Source organism: Stenella coeruleoalba (genome assembly GCF_951394435.1).
Source record: "Stenella coeruleoalba genome assembly, chromosome: 12".
NCBI classification, from domain to species: Eukaryota; Metazoa; Chordata; class Mammalia; order Artiodactyla; family Delphinidae; genus Stenella; species Stenella coeruleoalba.
The window spans coordinates 24,481,104-24,498,985 of record NC_137158.1 but is presented as its reverse complement, the minus strand read 5'-3'; the positions used below and the strand labels follow the sequence as shown (position 1 = coordinate 24,498,985).

Here is a 17,882-nt window from a genome sequence, read left to right as displayed (position 1 = left end):
TTAAAATCTAAAACTGAGGTCTTTTAAAGCAGATTTTGATGACTAAAATAGGAAACTTGCCCCATCCTTCACTTTTCTTCTCGGTTCAGTTGGTAACAGTAGAATTGCCACCCCCATCAACAGATAAAAGGGCTGAAAAACAGGAAGCAACATCAAATAGTTTTAAATTACTTTGGGAAACTCCTGAAAGTGGGTGAAACATGTATGGGCCTTTAAAAATGAATCATATTTATGCATTTGATGTACAGCTACTGAATTCTTTCTCACAGGGCAGCCTAACATTCATTGGTATTTTTCTTTGCCTGGCTACACTTGGTCCTTCCTTGGTGTGTCTAACTGCTGTTGGGTTGGTTCCCACTGGTACCATCAAGTTGATAAACTAGCTGCTGGTAAATGTATGCAAAGTATGGAAAAAAGAAACCACAAGAGATGAAAGAATTGGGTGATTTTTTAAAAAAAACGAAATTTTTCTCAGCCCGTAGCAAGACGCTCGTGTGTTTGTCTGCAGAGCAGCTAGATGGGCAGAGATTTAGCTACCCACTTTGCACATAGTCCCCCCAAAACAACAGTGAAGGAAACCTTTGTTGTGTAAGCACCTTGATATTCTGAAAGCCCCTTACAGCCACGTCCGCTTCCTCACCCAGAGGGTCAGGGTCTGCAGCATCAGAGCGCAGAATCCCCAAGTGCCCATCGACAGGCTGCACAGCCCTGATCTTGATGACCCCCCCGGGAGGCCTGGCCCTAACCTTTGTACGGCGTGGGACAAGGGCACAACTGAAACTCACGTGCCATATGTTTAAATATTAAAATGTTGTAAATCAAGCTAACAGACCGGCTGTATGAAATATGTTCTATCCTCTACCATGACTCAGTGACCTTTCAGAAGGCTGGCTTTGAGTTTAGAATTCACAGGCTCCTTGGAGCTCCCGGCTGGAGCATGGTGCTTCAGGGAAAGCCGGCGGACACCCTGCCCTTCTTTGCTGCCCCTTGTCCTCCCACCCCCCAATTCCTCCCACTCTGCAGGGACCTGGATGCATGCACAGGGCCCCTCCCCGCCCCAGGCCATGCAGCCAAGGTACAGCCACATCTCCTTAAGCAACTGCCGCTTGGCTGTTTAGTCACCATACAGGACTCTAAAGAGGACAGATGGAGGTAAAAGTCCTGCAGTGACGCTGGGAGCTCACTTGGGTGGGAACCTCTGAGACACTGAAGGGGCGGAGGGGGTCATGAGTTCGAGGCAGGGTCAAGGGCAGGGGTTCCTTGGCCTGGCTTTTGGGGTTGTGCTGCCCACGGGGCAGCACTGTGGAACCTGCTGCGTCTCTGTTCCCTCGTGATGGCAGTAATTTCCCTCCACATGGAGGCGGCTCCCGCCTAGGGCCAGAGCAAGTTGGTGTACCTCCGAGAGGGGCACCGTGCTTCCGGCTGTGGCAGGCACAGGCTCAGTACTGAGGTTTCAGTAAAGATTTTGCCTGAAGTCTTGTGTGTCCAGCTTCTCCTCTGAGCTTTGTTCCTGTTCCCTTCTGCATGCCCCTCCTCTCCACACACACCTAGATCTCTAACTCGGGACCCAGATTTGAAAACTACTCTTGTTAACAGACTCACAGACATAGAGAACAGACTTGTGGTTGCCAGGGGGAGGGGGCAGGGGGAGGGACGGATTGGGAATTTGGGATTAGCAGATGCAAACTATTATATATAGGATGGATAAACAGCAAGGTCCTACTGTAGAGCACAGCGAACTATATTCAATATCCTGTGATAAACCAGAATGGAAAAGAATATGAAAAAGAATGGATATATATGTATAACTGAATCACTTTGCTGTACAGCAGAAATTAACACAACATTGTAAATCAACTATACATCAACAAAATAAATTTTTTAAAAAACCGCCTTTGGGGCTTCCCTGGTGGCGCAGTGGTTGGGAGTCCGCCTGCCGATGCAGGGGACACGGGTTCGTGCCCCGGTCCGGGAGGATCCCACATGCCGCGGAGCGGCTGGGCCCGTGAGCCATGGCCGCTGAGCTGCGCGACCGGAGCCTGTGCTCCGCAACGGGAGAGGCCACAGCAGTCAGAGGCCCGCGTACCGCAAAAAAACAAAAACAAAAACTGCCTTTGTTTAGAGTCCATCACTCAGCCCCTCCTCTTGCCCTCTCCAGAATAAGTGACTTAAGTAAAATTGCAAGGAATCGGAACACTTTGTGGAAATAAAATCGCAGGCCCCTTGATACCTGAAGATCGTAAATGTAAATCAAAAGCCCTGCGGGGTGTGTGGTTCCCCCTTTGGCCGCTTTCTCAGTCACTGACCAAAAGCCACGTAACCTCTCCGTAGCTCCTTGTCCCCGTCTACAACCACAGAATAATAATTAATACCTGTTTCGAACTATTCCAAATGGTTGTTTTCAGGACAAATTTCTGAGTACATATACGAAGAGCAGTCAAAATATTCCATAACACCCCCTTCCCGTAAACTTCATTTAACTCTCCAAGAGCTTTTTTATATTACCAAGAAACATGATTCGGATTTCCCTGAGTTGACAGAAAAGCGTGAAGTCTGTTTCTAACAGATGTTCTCCATGATCCCCCAAATGTAAACATGTTTGCAAGATGATTGTAAGACAACCTGTTTACACAAGGAAGTACTTAAAAAAGCAAACACAAAAGCATCACCCAGAGCAGTCATTGTGATCAAAGTGCCGTCAATTATTAGGGTGTAAAGGGAACTGATGACTCAACTTAGCACCACCGCGGTCTCCAGATTTCAGTTTCGTAACAGAGTTTCTTTTCAGGAATATTCTTCATTTACACACAAATCCGATTTTCTTTCTAAAATGTTTCTCGATTTTTGTCAAACCGAAATAACCAGGATCCCTTCAAAAGGTGATACCCGTATCGTGCTCAGATGAGCGTCGCGCGGATACACTTTGCCACGGAGAACCGGTTCACTCCCTGGGATCTTGGTGCCCAGAAAAAGAAACAAGGTCTTCTGCACAGTGGCTCCTGGCTCTCAGCTCCTAAACCTCCCCAATTAGTCAGACACAGCATAGAAACTCTCAGACTGTGTGATGGTAGGAAATAACTTTCTGAATCAATCAAAGTGTGATATTTTGATCCTTTCACATGCCTGGGTATTCTTGGCAAATGCATGCTTAAATCAGTGACTCACAGATCAAGATGCAAAGTAGTTCTCTGACTGCTGGCTGGCTGGAAATCAGTTTTTAAACCTGAAGCAAAATATAGTCTAGTAAAGAATAAAATGATAATTTGTGTCAAGTTTAGCAGTTTTTTGTGAAAACAACCACCACTGTCCCTCAAAGTAATGTACGTTGGGAATCTGTCCTGAAGTGGAAAGGTGTAGATAGAAGTGTCTGTGTGAAAACCCGTAAGAAGTCTCTGCTGATAGGAAGGTTCTTTTGTAAAGGTTCATTCAGAACTCCTTTAGGATGTGGCTTCCTGTAGAAACGAAACTTTAAATTCTGTTACTCTGGGAATGGTGAAGTCAGACCTGGTGGCTTCCTTACCTAGTGATGCCCACTTAAATAGACCCCAGAGGATAGGCTGAGGACTTGACTTGTCTTTATAACACCACTTCTGTGGGAAATAGGTTTATGTTTCACCGTGCATCCTGGAGTCCCAGAAACATATCTCTCCGAATCACTATATGGCTGTCAGCAAGAGCAGGAATGCCACTAAGACTGTGCCCCCAGAGCAGGAGCATCACCCGGTGCCTAGGGAGGAGAGACGAGTAGTGTGGGCTCTTGGTGTTTGCAGTGCAATTTCAGTGCTGGGTTTATGTGCTGCGGTCTACCTGTGCTTTGGAATGCTTTAAAATACTTAAGACTAGCATCCACACACACACACCAAAACGCACAAACAATTATTAGAACTAACAAACAAGTTTAGGATTGTAGGATAAAAGGTTATAGAATAAAAGATCAATGTACAAAAATCAATTTTATTTCTACACGCTAGCCATGAAACACTCTGAAAATAAAATGAAGAAAACAACTCTATTTACAACAGCATCAAAGAGAATGAAATACTCAAACTTAACAAAAGAAGTGCAAGACTTATACACTGAAAACTACAGAACACTATAGAAAGAAATTAAGAAGACCTTAAATGAAATGGAAAGACAGCCAATGTTCATAGATCAGAAGGCTTACTATTGTTAAGATGGGAATACCACCAAACTGGTACACGTACATATTCAACACAAGCCCTGTCAAAATCCCAGCTAGTTTTTTGTAAAAATTGACAGGCTAAGTTTTAAAAATTTTTATTGGAGTATATTGATTTACAATGTTGTATTAGTTTCAGGTGTACGGCAAAGTGAATCAGTTATACATATACATATATCCACTCTTCCTTTTTTTTAGATTCTTTTCCCATATAGGCCATTACGGAGTATTGAGTAGAGTTTCCTGTGCTATACAGCGGGTTCTTACTAGTTATCTCTTTTATATATAGTAGTGTGTATATGTCAGTCCCAGTCTCCCAGTTTATCCCTCCCCCCTCCTTATCCCCTGGTAACCATAAGTTTGTTTTCTACATCTGTGACTATACTTCTGTTTTGTAAATAAGTTCATTTGTACCCCCTTTTTTTTAGATTCCATGTATAAGTGATATCATATGATATTTGTCTTTCTCTGTCTGACTTACTTCACTCAGTATAACAATCTCTAGGTCCATCCATGTTGCTACCATTGGCATTATTTTGGTCTCTTTTATGGCTGAGTAATATTGCATTTTATATATGTACCACATCTTCTTTATCCATTCCTCTGTAGATGGACATTTAGGTTGCTTCCATGCTAGCAATCCACTCCTGGGCATATACCCGGAGAAAACCATAATTCAAAAAGATACATGCACCCCAATGTTCATTGCAGCACTATTTACAATAGACAGGGTAATTTTTAAAATTGAAGTATAGTTGATTTACAGTGTTGGGCAGATTAATCCCAAGGGGCAAAGGGATGAAAGGTAGAAGGGTGCTTTTGGAGGGAAAGCAAAGAAATTAAATACAAAATAGAGGTTGTTACGTTTATGGTAAAGAAAGAAAATCAAGTTTAATTTTTTAAATTATGAGTGCACAAAGGGCCAAGAAGGAAAGTGACAGGGATAGAGAGGGGGCAGCAGGATCCATGACAGCAAATCAAAGAGCAGAACCCAAGACCATCTGGGTAAGGCAAGTACGAGAGAGACTGGGGAGAGTTCGAGTATTCCCAGAGCGACCAGCTGGCTTGGGAGAAGCACAGCCATGTTCACAGCAACTCTGACCAGAAGTCAGGTGGGGATGTTCCTGAAGCTAAAACAAGAAAGGTCATTCCTCATCCAGAGACTAAAGTGTCACCAGAGGAAGTCACCTTGGGATGCTCCAGGGACCAGGATCCAGTACAGAAACCCATGCGCAGAGGGAACTCTTGTTGGAGTTCATTTACAGCAGAGGATTTTAACCTGGGGTCCCCCCACAGAGTCTTAGGCTTCAAACGGCCCCTGAACCCTTCCCGTTATGTGGAAAGGCTTTGTGTTTATTTGTGCCTCTTTTTCTGAGGAGAGAGTTATTAGGTTGTTAAAGAGCCTATGATGGAGAAAGGTTTAAAAAAATTAATTTAGATGTTTCTCTTAAAGTGCCAGGCTCATTTTCTGGCTGTGTGATAGGCTGTGTTGAATGGTCTGGCGCTCCTAGTTTTTGGAATAAAAATGAATTCTTAGCAAATGATCTTAGTGCCTGCAGTGCTGTGTGATTCTGTCCTGGCATTTGATGGAACTTGTTAGGGGATTAGGTAAGACAGGATGTTGGTATATTTGAGGTCATTAAACCAAGAAGGGACGGCGGAAAAAAAAAAGAAATCTTGGTAAATACGTGGTGGAGTTAAACTAAATGCTGAATAGCTAAGGGACATTCTTTGTGCTTTGTGCCAACACTTTTGAACCCTTAGAAGCAGACCCCAGTGGCAGAGACAGCTCCATCTAGATACAGTGCATTGGTAAATGCCTATCTTTCCAAGAAATACTGTTTTATTTGTCTTTTTAGGGAGGAGGCGTGGAAGGCCTTGATGTCGTGGGTTGTGTAACATTTTTGTAACCGCATACAACTAGTGTAGATCCTAGAGAAGCGACAGAAGCTGCCTTTTCACCTGGTGACCAGTATTCTCACAGTTCTGATTTCAAGACTAGGAGAATAATGAAAAATATGTCACGGGAGACCTCGTGTATGAAAGGTTTTGTTGGGTGAAGTGTAACCCCCAAAAGTTTATTTTCCACTTGTCTTTTCCTTCAAACTTTTTTTTTTTGGTGTCCTTCAATGTTACTTTGAATTTACGATTCAGAAAATACTCACTTAAGAATGTATTGGAAAAGCCACTCTACTACGATAAAAAAATTTTTTTTAAAGAACATATAAAAAAAATAAAATTTTATTAACAAAAAAATGTATTGGATGGGTAGTGATGATGGTTGCACAAGATGAATGTGCTTAATTCCACTGAACTGTACCCTTAAAGATGCTTAAAATGGTCCGTTTTGTGTTTTGATTATTTTACCACAATAAAAAACTGTATTGGATAATACAGAGGGAAAAACCATTTGTCTTTTGAGATGGGAATTCCAAGTATCTTTATATGTTAAATGTCAAGCCCTTTCCTGCGTACGATATGAATATGTAAGTAACAGGCAAAACTTGTGTGGGTTGAAATGCTCAGTCAAGTGCTGTGTGGTCCCAACTCTGCCGTTCGCTGTGTGACCTGCGACCGTGTGTCCAGAGCCGATGATGAGACCTCAGTAAATGCTGCCTTCTCCTTCTTTCCTTCCTCTCCTCACACCTCGGTTTCCTAATCAGTAACATGAAGAGGTTGGATTCGGTGATCTCCAAGGTCCCTTGCAGTTCGGCTGATCTGTGGTTTCTGAAAAAAAAAAAAATTTGTTTTTTAAGGTCTGCAGAAGAGTATAAAATCCCTATGGACAAATGTAGTCCCCTTGTGTACACACAGCAGCTTCCGCCGCTTCTGACTTTCACTCTCCTCCGCTCCCCATTCTTTCTCTTCCTCATCCTGCCAAGAATCTGCCCTGAGCTGCGAAGTGGGCAGAGAAGGGGGAAGGACTGAGGTGGCCCGAGTCAGAGGGCTGGGACGGGGAGCTGGGCTGTGGATGTCAGGCTGGGCTGGGGACTGAACAAGGCTGGAGTCGGCCCGGACGGTGCCACGTGGTTGTCGGCACAGTGGGATTCAGGACCACGGCCCAGGAGCCTCCAAAGGGTATGTGACCACAGCAGGATTAAGCCCAATTGATTTTTATACAAGGCAGATGGTGGCAGGAATAGGAGCCTGTAAATCCAGAGAGAGAAGTTGAGTTTGTCATGTAAGGAAGCAAGGGCAGGAAGCAGAGCCTGGGGGAGAAGGAGAGTCTTGTGGGGAGAGGACGGCTGTGTGGCCAGAGCCCAGTCAGGGTTCGAGCTGGGAGCAGACGACTGTCATAAACCATTGCCATGGGAACGACTCTATGCTGAGTCCTGTGAGTCTCCTAGCGAAGCACCCGACCTGGGATTGTCTTGGGGACCCTCGATTCCCGGGAGGGTGGGGGGGTGGACTGAACACAGAGAGGCCAGTTACCATGGTAGTAGCAGTGGGCCAGGTGAGAAGTGATGCTGATGGCGGCAGAGACGGAGAGGAGTTGACAGATTTGAGATATAGTTTGAAGTTAGAGTCAAAGCACTTGCCGATAGAATAGTTGCTAGAAATGAGGGGAGAGAGGAAAATCAAAGGTTTTGGGCTGGAACAGGTGGGTCAAGGGTAGTGGCTTTTCCTGAGAGGGTGCATCACTCTTCTTAGACACCACGTGCATGTCCTGTCTTCAGGGTCCTCGGCCAGACTTGCAGCCCTCTCCCCTGAGGCGGCGATCAGCTCTGTGTGGACCCCGCCAGCCTTGCGTGGGGCTGACCCAGCGGCACCTTGCCTTGCGCGAGACCCGCCTGGCACCCATACCTGTGCGACCTATAAGTCAAGGGCCACCTGCTCCTGCAGATGAGGCTGGCAGGCGTGCACAGCTCCCCACACGGCTAGGAATTTGCAGGTTTTGCTAGCTGATAGATGAAGCACAGGCAGAAGCAAAGCTCTCAGATGGGGTGAAAGAAGCAGCGATCCCTCCAAAGCCCAGACCAACTGTTGAACCTGGGAAGAGTCAAGGCATTATTCTTTTTTCTTTTTTAAAAAATTTGTATTTTATATTGGAGTATAGTGGATTAACAATGTTGTGTTAGTTTCAGCTGTACAGCAAAATGCTTCAGTTATACATATACATGTATCTATTCTTTTTCAAATTCTTTTCCCATTTAGGTTATTACTGAATATTGAGCAGAGTTTCCTGTGCTCTACAGTAGGTCCTTATTGGTTATCTGCTTTAAATATAGTAGTGTGTATATGTCAATCCCAGACTCCCAATTTATCCCTCCCCCCCCAACCTTTCTCCTTTGGTAACCGTAAGTTTGTTTTCAATATCTGTAAGTCTGCTTCTGTTCTGTAAAAAGTTCATTTGTATCATTTTTTTTTAGATTCCACATATAAGTGATAGCATATGACATTTGTCTTTGTCTGACTTACTTCACTTAGGAGATTATCATAATCTCCAGGTCCATCCATGTTGCTGGAAATGGCATTATTTCATTCTTTTTAATGGCTGAGTAATATTCCATTGTATATATGTACCACATCTTCTTTATCCATTTCTTTGTCGATGGACATCTAGGTTGCTTCCATGTCTTGGCTATTGTAAACAGCTCTGCAGTGAACATTGTGGTGCATGTATCCTTTCGAACCATGGTTTTCTCTGGATACATGCCCAGGAGTGGGATTGCTGGATCATATGGTAGCTCTATTTTTAGTTTTTTAAGGAACCTCCATACTGTTCTCCATAGTGGCTGCACCAATTTACATTCCCACCAACAACAGTGTAGGAGGGTTCCCTTTTCTCCACACCCTCTCCAGCATTTATTGTTTGTAGACTTTTTGTTGATGGCCATTCTGACTGGTGTGAGGTGATATCTCATTGTAGCTTTGATTTGCATTTCTCTAATAATTAGCGATGTTGAGCATCTTTTCGTGTGCCTCTTGACCATCTGTATATCTTCTTTGGAAAAATGTCTGTTTAGGTCTTCTGCCCATTTTTGGATTGGGTTGTTAGTTTTTTTGATATTGAGCTGCATGAGCTGTTTGTAAATTTTGGATATTAACCCCATGTCAGTCACATCATTTGCAAATATTTTCTCCCATTCTGTGAGTTGTCTTTTCGTTTTGTTTGTGGTTTCCTTGGTGCCCATCCGAGTTCTCAAGAAACTGCCCTTTACTAATTGACGGGCAGCCCCTACACACACGCCCATCTCCACTCCTGCAGATGAACTTAGTCACTGACTGCCTGATTTCATAGATGGTCTTTGACCTAAGAATGGAAAATATGGTACATGAGCCCTAAATGCCACATCAACATCTGCTTTGGGTATTTTCTATTTGGGCATTGCCAGCGTGGTGCTGCTCATCAAAGACTGGAACCCAGAGTGAGATACCAGATACAGTGTTTTCACTGCTGTGTCTCATGACAGAGGACAGGTATCCTATGCTTATAATTCACCTGGAGAGAATGATCTGGGTCATTTTTAAATAAGATACCTGATAGCATTTTTAAGAAACTGCAATAGAAAAAAAATTTTTAATTCTAATATGCTTCATGAAATATAACCATTTTAGTGCTAACAAGCTAGTCAGCTTTATGCACAAATGATTAAATTGCTAAAGGACCTGCAGCTTTGTCACTTTACTTTGACATTTTATTGGTAGCACATGGAAAAGCGATCATGTTTCCTTTGGGGAGAGGGATGTAGTCTCCCCAAAGTGTAGTGGATGGCAGTGTTGCATAGGATAGGGGTGGCCTTTGGGGTCAGATGGGTGTGGATAAAGATTACATATCATCCCCTCTCATCTCCTCCAATGTGACCTTGGGCAAGGCACGTTGCCTCTCTGAGCCATGGTTCTCTCATCCACCAGGTGTGCTAATAATACCCAAAAATTTCCTAGCACAGTTCCTGGCACATGGAAGTTTTGAGTCAGTGGAAAGTATTATTATTACTATGCATAAATACAGGCCAGTATTCCATTTTTTACCTTATAAAACCTACAGAAACCCCCAAATTATTTCAGGTTGTGTATTTTCTTTTTTATTGAAGTATAGTCGATTTATAATGTTGTGTTAGTTTCAAGTGTACAGCAAAGTGATTCAGCGATATTCTTTTCAGATTCTTTTCCCTTATAGGTTATTACAGAATATGGAGTATAGTTCCCTGTGCTATAGTAGGTCCTGGTTGGTTATCTATTTTATATATAGTAGTGTGTATCTGTTAATCCCAAACTCCTCATTTATCCCTCCCTCCCTTTCCCCTTTGGTAGCAGGTTGTGTGTTTTCAACACTTGTTTCTTTCTTGCTTCTTTTCAGAATTGTCAATGGCAAGTTGCTCTGATTGCATCATCCTCTTAGGGAGGGGTAGGAATCTGAACGAGCTCTCCACTATATTTTGGGAACGTAAATACCTTGAGTATCAAAGAAGTGAATTTTCTAGCTGGGGTTCTCCAACTAGAGTAACTTGGTCCCAGCATCTGAAATGTGTAAGTGGAAACTTTCAGAAATGTTTTATCTTAATTAATTTTCTCCATCCTTTCTGAAATGACTGCTCCCCAGTTCTTTCTCTGTTGCAGCAAAAAGAAAAGCACATTTCCTCACATCACCTTCCCATGCTAGTAGAACAAAACAGAAAAGCCACAAGATCTATGATTCAAAGGTCTTCTGCCTCATACAACTGACTGTTGAAATTCTGTTTGAAATGTAGATTAAAAAAAAAAAAACCTCATCTCTGTAGTTTCCAAAAAATTAACGTCAATGGACCCTTTTCTTTTTAAAGCCCTTCTGGTCATAAAATGGTGTGTGACTACTCAATTTAGTGCTTCTGAATATGAATAAGGACTCCAAGGCCACTTACAAGTTAGCATGTTTATTGCTAAAGCTGTCACCAAGTTTTTAGTAATATTTTTATACAGCGTGAGACCAGCAGAACATTTGAGATTTGACCTTTTCCAGCAGATGGTAGTCTCGAAATGCAATTTGTAAGTTTAGAACTAAGTTTTGAACTCTTGTTTTCTGACCACTGTAATTTCTCTTTCTACTCAATCCAGAGGGAAAAATTGATGGAATGTGTGTATGTCTGTGTATATGTACAAGAGTTATTTGTTAACCCTAAAAACCAGTAGTGTGGCTTTGCACAGAGAGACCAGAGTGGCATTTTAAAGCTCAAAAGTCAGATTGGCCCAATGGTGTCATCCAAGTACAACCCCGTTGAGATGCTGAGAAAATCAGGTTATTTTGCTTGGTGATACTTTCACCTCAAGGGAAATAATATAAATACAATGGAGCGAATTAGCTTAAAAACACTGTTTCCCGGCGCGTGATATTCCTGTCCTCTTAAATTTTGGCAAACCTGGATTCAGGTTCAAACAAAAGCATAAAACAATTCTGAATATTCTGTCTTTTCTTATTATCAGTCCAAATCCAAGTAAGGTAGGAAAAGGTGATCAGGACAGGAGAGAATGGACAACAGGATACAGGAAGCAATACTGGAAATCGGAAAACCAATAAACCAAACCACTTTTCTGTTTCTTAGAAATAATGTTGCTGGTATTTGATTTGTGACGTAGATAAAAATACCTCCACCTGTAGTTTCCTGGGGAAAAGCAAAGGGGGCTTTGCTCATCAAATCCCATTCAAGCCACTGTGAAAATCTTAGCTAAGAGTTGGGTTGTAGGGATAAAGAATGCAATCAGCCTTACTTATACACGAAGTGAATAAGTAAGGCTGATGATCTGGAAAACCTGATCATTTCACAGCTAATTGGTCTAAACGTCCCTTGCCCACTGCTTGCAGATGGAGACCCACCTGTATTTTTTATGACTGTTGCTGTAATTAAATACCATTTACTTTTTCTTAGCTTAAGAATGCAGGCCCCACTGACTTTTTCTTTTAAGTAAATTTAAGTTTGTGCAAGAGGGAATTACTTACAGATGATTTCCCTCATCTGGGATATGTTACTTTACTTGTAAGTGAATGAATAGTAACCATTCAGATATCTCTTTTTTAAACTTTCCCCCAGTTTTCCTAACAGTAAATATGAAGAAACGAAAAAGCAGTGCTTTCATGCTTAGTGTAGCATTACCATATCTCCTCACCCACCTTTTTCCTAAGCGCAGTCTGGTGAACTACTTCAAGATTTTGTGAGGTCTTCGGAAATCAGTGTAGCTGAGAAACACCATGAAAGCAGAAGTGTCCATGGCAGTCTTATTCACCATTGTTTTGAGATACCTGAATGGTGCCCAGCACCCAGGAGGTCAGTAAATGCTTGTTGAAGGGATGATTAGGTATTGTCCTCTGAGCTTCTGGGGTCCAAAATACAGCCAAGAAAACTAGTATGTGAAGCAGCCTACAGCTGCACCGTTCAATAAGGTACCCACTAACCACGTGTGCCTATTTAAATGTACATTAATTTAAATTGATTAAAATTAAAAATTCAGTTCTTCAGTCTCACTAGGAACATTTTAAGTTCTCCATAGCCACATGTGGCTGATAGCTACCATTTTGGACAGCACAAATATTGAACGTTTTCTGCATTACAGGAAGTTGTATTAGACAGCCTGGTAGAGTATCATTAGTAGAAGCAGAAGTTAGTGGCCCCAGTCCTTTTGAAGTGAGATTCCCACGTGACATGATGCGCACTCATACGACCAAAAGTAACCCTTTTAGATCTCTCCTCCAACACTGTAGGAACTCAGTCAGGAAAGGTGGGTGGCCCACAGAGGTGGCCATCTCTTTGGAACTGGTAGCCCGACAACAGTGGGACTGTTAGCCAGACTGACATTCCAGTGGTCTACACTTATTTGGCTACACTAGTTGTTAGAATTGTGAAATATTTGTACCAGTTACTAAAGAGCTGCTGTTTCAAGCTCTTCCGGGACCTCCTTCCTATGCCCCAGAGGCCCTGGCTATTGGCCTAGGATGCCCCCAACCTGCCCTTAATCCAGCAAAATGAGTTGGTTAATGCATGGCCCATTCACAGGGATGGGAGGATGCTCAAGGACCCTGCCCCAGCACTGCAGATTGGTTAAGTGCTGACCTTGGCCTCCAGGAGAGACTGCTTCCTAAGAGTTGTTGTTACAGCTGCCCCGTCACTACCATGGCCAAGTTGCAGATCACAGAACCGTTAGTCTCAAGAAGCCTTTTAAAAGCGTCTCACCCAATTCCCTCATTTTACTTAAGAAATCAAGTCCAGAGAGTCACTCAGCTAGTTTGTGGCCATTTCAGATATAAAACTCTCCTAACTCAGTATTTTTTTTTTTTTTTTGCTCTGTCTTCCTGTTGTCAGTTTCCTTAACTGTGAAATGGGGATTTGTATCTTTATGCCCCAGAAAGCTGTTAGTAAAAAGAATAATGATACCCATCATGTTATGTATGTCTTAAGAGTTTGCAAAATCTCTCTTGATTGCATTCACATTTGATCCTCACAGGAACCTGTGAAAGGTGTCGAGCTCAGAGGCAGTGAATGACCTGACCTTGATAGCAAAGCTCCTGTGAGCGGTCGTGGTCTGAGTCTCTTAGGGCTTAGGAAACTATAAACTCTCTTGTAAATGTAAGATAACATAACCACATGGCATTACTAGTTTTTAGCTTGTGGTATTTTGCAGTTCAAGTTTTAGTGACATTGAAAGTGTAATTTTGTTCAAGCAACGCTTTTTTTTTTTTTTTTTTACTTTGATAATGTGCCAATTGCACAGACTTTGGTTCAGCGTTAAAACAGAAGTGGGCTGCTTTAAAGTATATTTTTTAAATGAGAGAATCCAAATTTGTAATTAGCTTTAAAAATGCGAGTTTTGCAGTTTGAGTCGCTAAAGAGCTTCTGGTAATCATTTCTGTCATTAGGGGTGGTTTATTTTGTTTTTTTATTCCCCCCCTCCCCAAGTAATTAGGCCCTTTGGAAAATACAGAGTAAGTTCTTTCTTTGAGGGTGAGTGGTCATTTCCTCTATCACCACCTTATTTTTCACACCCTATAGGCCTGGTGTACTGAAAAAATTAACCATATATCCAATTGTGGCAAAGAAAAATCACTTAGAAGCCATTCCACCCACTTGACACCTAATTATCAGGAGAATGCTATTTTAAGTATAAAGAGAAGCCACAGTGGAGGAAATGGTCCACTTCTTGGTCTTTTGATAGATTTGATAGCAACACCCCTTAGTTTTAGAGAAGATTGTTGAGAAGATAAATTTAATTCACTCCCCAAATAAAAATAATTTTCCCCCTCTCTTTTTCTCTCTGTGAACTGCTGCCATCTTATAGTATATACCAAACTATGCAGAAACTGAGTATCTAGATAAGGGAAAGAGTGGGGTTATTTCATTCCCTATAACAAAAAAATCTCTCTTCGATTTTCTTTTATTAGTGTATGAAAATTGTGACCTTCACTACATCAACTATCCTGTAAGGTTAAATATGTAAAGGGAAGAGAGAAAGAAAATTTATTAGAAAAAGCTATAAATGGAAAGGAACTTGGGCTTGTTAAACCTTGATTTAGCATTACTAATTTGTAGTCACATTTGGGAAGAATGTGTTCGTACGTTTGGTTGTTTTTAAAGTATATATTATGTATGTGTCCTCATTCTTCTCCGTGTATACCCTGTTTTGTGTTAGATATAAGACTCTCAACTCTCCATTGTATTCTGAGATACAACCTCCCTCCTGTCCATATAGGACCTTCGAAGTGTTTACGATTATCTAGAATTTTCTTGGATTTTATTTATGCCATTTTCCCTGCTTCATGAAGATACTGTTGGAGGCGCTGACAAAAAAAAAAAAAAAAAAAAAAAAAAAAGCGTAAGGGTAACATTTGTGATTTATAGCCAAACTTAGAGTCACTGAATCTTAGAATTATCTTGGAGTCGTTCAAGACACTAGGCTTGAAGAGATCTTTGAGATTGCAAACCTTTAATTCCTCCAGACTTACTAGGGTAGAAAGAGGATTGATGAGCAAGCACGTACTTTCGAACTTCAGCGCCACCAGTTTCTGTACCCATGCACTCAGCATTACATGAGATAATGCACGCAGGGCACCGGCACCAGAGTTGACACATCGTAATAAGCACTCGGGAGGGTTAGCCATTATTATGGGCTTGTCTGATTTGGTCTTCACATCTCTTTCTGCTCTCTGATGGCCATGCTGAGGAGCAGCCTGATGTCCAAAAAATAGGAAAACACCAAATGGAAGGGAAACACAAGGCCTCAGTCTTCCAGAAACAGAATTTATCAGCGCACAAATAAAAATGATTGTTTCTCTTCTCACGATGATGTGCGGATTACTTCCATACTCTCCCTCACCCTTTTCCAAGTGAGGACCCTACGGACAAGGGGCAACTCCTCCCTTGCCCAGATCTGACTCAGTCTGGCCTAATGAGGGCAACTTGATGGTACACTTACCTTATTCCCGTTTCTCTTTTATGTGAAAACAGTGAGCTCTTCACTGTCTTCTGCGTAAGAAGAACAAAAATACAATCTATGTTTGGTTGTCCCTGATTAGAACTTTGTTAAGATGTGTGATGGGCAAGTGTATTTTTTCTGTGTCTACGATAAAGTAGGTAGTTAAATAAATTAACCAAACACGCATGCTGTGGCAGGAGTGTAAATTGGTACAGCTTTTCTGAAAAGTCATCAAGACCCTTAAAGCTCATTTGACCCCGTAATTCCTTTTCTAGGAATCTACCTAGGAAAATACTCAGAAATTCAAACAATCTGATATTCAGATATGTCTTTCAAAGTGTTATTTGCAATAACAAAAAAAAAAGGAAACAATACGTAATTCCAAAAATGAGAGAAATAATGAAATAAACAAAACCCTTTTCTACAGCGTGTAATATTACATAGGCATTGAAAAGCATGTTTCTGAAGAATTTTTAATAATTTGGGAAAATGCTCACATTCATAAAATATTGAATTAAAAAGTAGAAACAAAACTCTGACTGTTTTTGTGTATCTGAAAAGAATACTGATCCACAACCCCTTATCCCCAATTCTGAATCCTTTCGGTTCAAAATCACGAAGGTCTCTTGGTGACTTCTTTGGTAGAAAAGTCTGATCTGAACCAATGTGAGGCTCTATTTTATCTGACTAAATAAGAATATGCATCTATTTTGCTGCAGAGATTTTTAATAGGTTTGATTATGGGGTGCTGCTCCAGATTCCGATGGGACATCATGTAATAAATGGTAGTTTAGCATTGTAATACTCTTTAATATCCAAGCAGTTCTGAACTCTGAAGTGTATCTGGCCCAGGAGTTTCATTTAAGGGGTCGTGGACCTATACAACAAAATATCATGAATGATTTATCAGTGTCAAGGTTACAGTTGATGTTTATTTTTTCTTTATTTTTTTCTGTAAATTTTTCAGATGTTCTATAATAAGCATGGATTAATTTATCCTCAGGAAAAAATAAGTACTATTAATTTCTTTAAAAACATGTTAAAGGCATCAGAGAATCATCTCATTTCAATCAGAATTCTCAAATTTATCATTTGCTTCCTGTATCTTCTTGTTAATACAACCATGTGTTTTTTTTTAATATATAAATTTATTTATTTATTTTTGGCAGTGTTGGGTCTTCGTTGATGCACGGGGGGGCTTTCTCTAGTTGTGGTGAGAGGGGCTACTCTTCGTTGTGGTGCGCAGGCTTCTCATCGTGGTGGCTTCTATTGTTGCGGAGCACGGACTCTAGGTGCACGGGCTTCAGTAGTTGCAGTGCGTGAGCTCGGTAGTTGCAGCACTCGGGCTCTAGGGCACGTGGGCTTCAGTAGTTGTGGCACGCGGGCTCAGTAGTTGTGGTGCATGGGCTTAGTTGCTCCACGGCATGTGGGATCTTCCCGGACCAGGGCTCAGACCCGTGTCTCCTGCATTGGCAGGCAGATTCTTAACCACTGCGCCACCAGGGAAGTCCCGCACATGTGTCTTTTGAATCAAGGTGTTGTGATTTGTTGAAAGAAAACGTTCATGAGATGAAATAGAGAGATAACTGATTGGACATTGACCTATGTCCAAGCTGCCTTGGGGTTCAGGAGAGCACCCGGTGAGGGATGTGCTTCCCCCTGGCGTGAGCCCCAGCATTGATACCTGGATTATTTTATCGTATTCTGTTTAGGTGGACCGGTCCAGAGGCGCACAGTAAGTTAGAGGTCATGGAAGCCGGGGAAGGGATGGGGTATAGCGGGATAGCAGGGGAAAGGGGATAACGTTAACATGCAAGGTTTCCTCTGCTAATGGACTATCTTCTTCCTCAATCAGGTGGACACTCGCTGACCTGTCACAAGGTTGCCCCACAGAGCTTTGGGGTCCATGTCTGAATGGATTGCCGTAGCCTTCTCTTCTCTCCCTTCGCCCAGTTCCCTGCATCCTAAGACTTGAAGCCAGCACGGGACCTGGAAAAATTACATGTAAGTTTTGACTAAGGTTTCTTTTCTCCAACCAAAGAAGGCTAAGAATTTTCTGAGATGATAATAACAAGGTGTCTTGAGAATTATAATTGAGGAAGGGAACGGGGTTAGAATCTGCATATTGGTGGTTCTCTAACTCAGTGGATCTTACACATAAGCTTGCTTCAGAGTCACCTGGAGGGCTTGTTAAAGTCCAGCGTGCTGGGCCTCGTGCCCAGACTACCGGATTCAGGAGACGTGGGGTTGGGGCGTAGATCTGGAAATTGGCTTTTCTAACAAGTTTCCAGGCAATGCTGATGCAGTTGGTCCAGGAACCTCA

The 17,882-nt window shown here is 42.1% G+C and overlaps 1 protein-coding gene across 2 annotated transcripts in view; it reads left to right on the top strand.

The window, feature by feature from the left end:
• BACH2 (BTB domain and CNC homolog 2) overlaps positions 1–17,882 on the top strand; it is a 355,734-nt gene that overhangs the window by 185,073 nt on the left and 152,779 nt on the right. For both annotated transcript variants that reach the window (XM_079939384.1, XM_079939383.1), the window contains exon 3: positions 17,415–17,563. The gene's annotated coding sequence lies outside the window, so the exon portion shown is untranslated. The remainder of the gene's footprint in view (positions 1–17,414; positions 17,564–17,882) is intronic.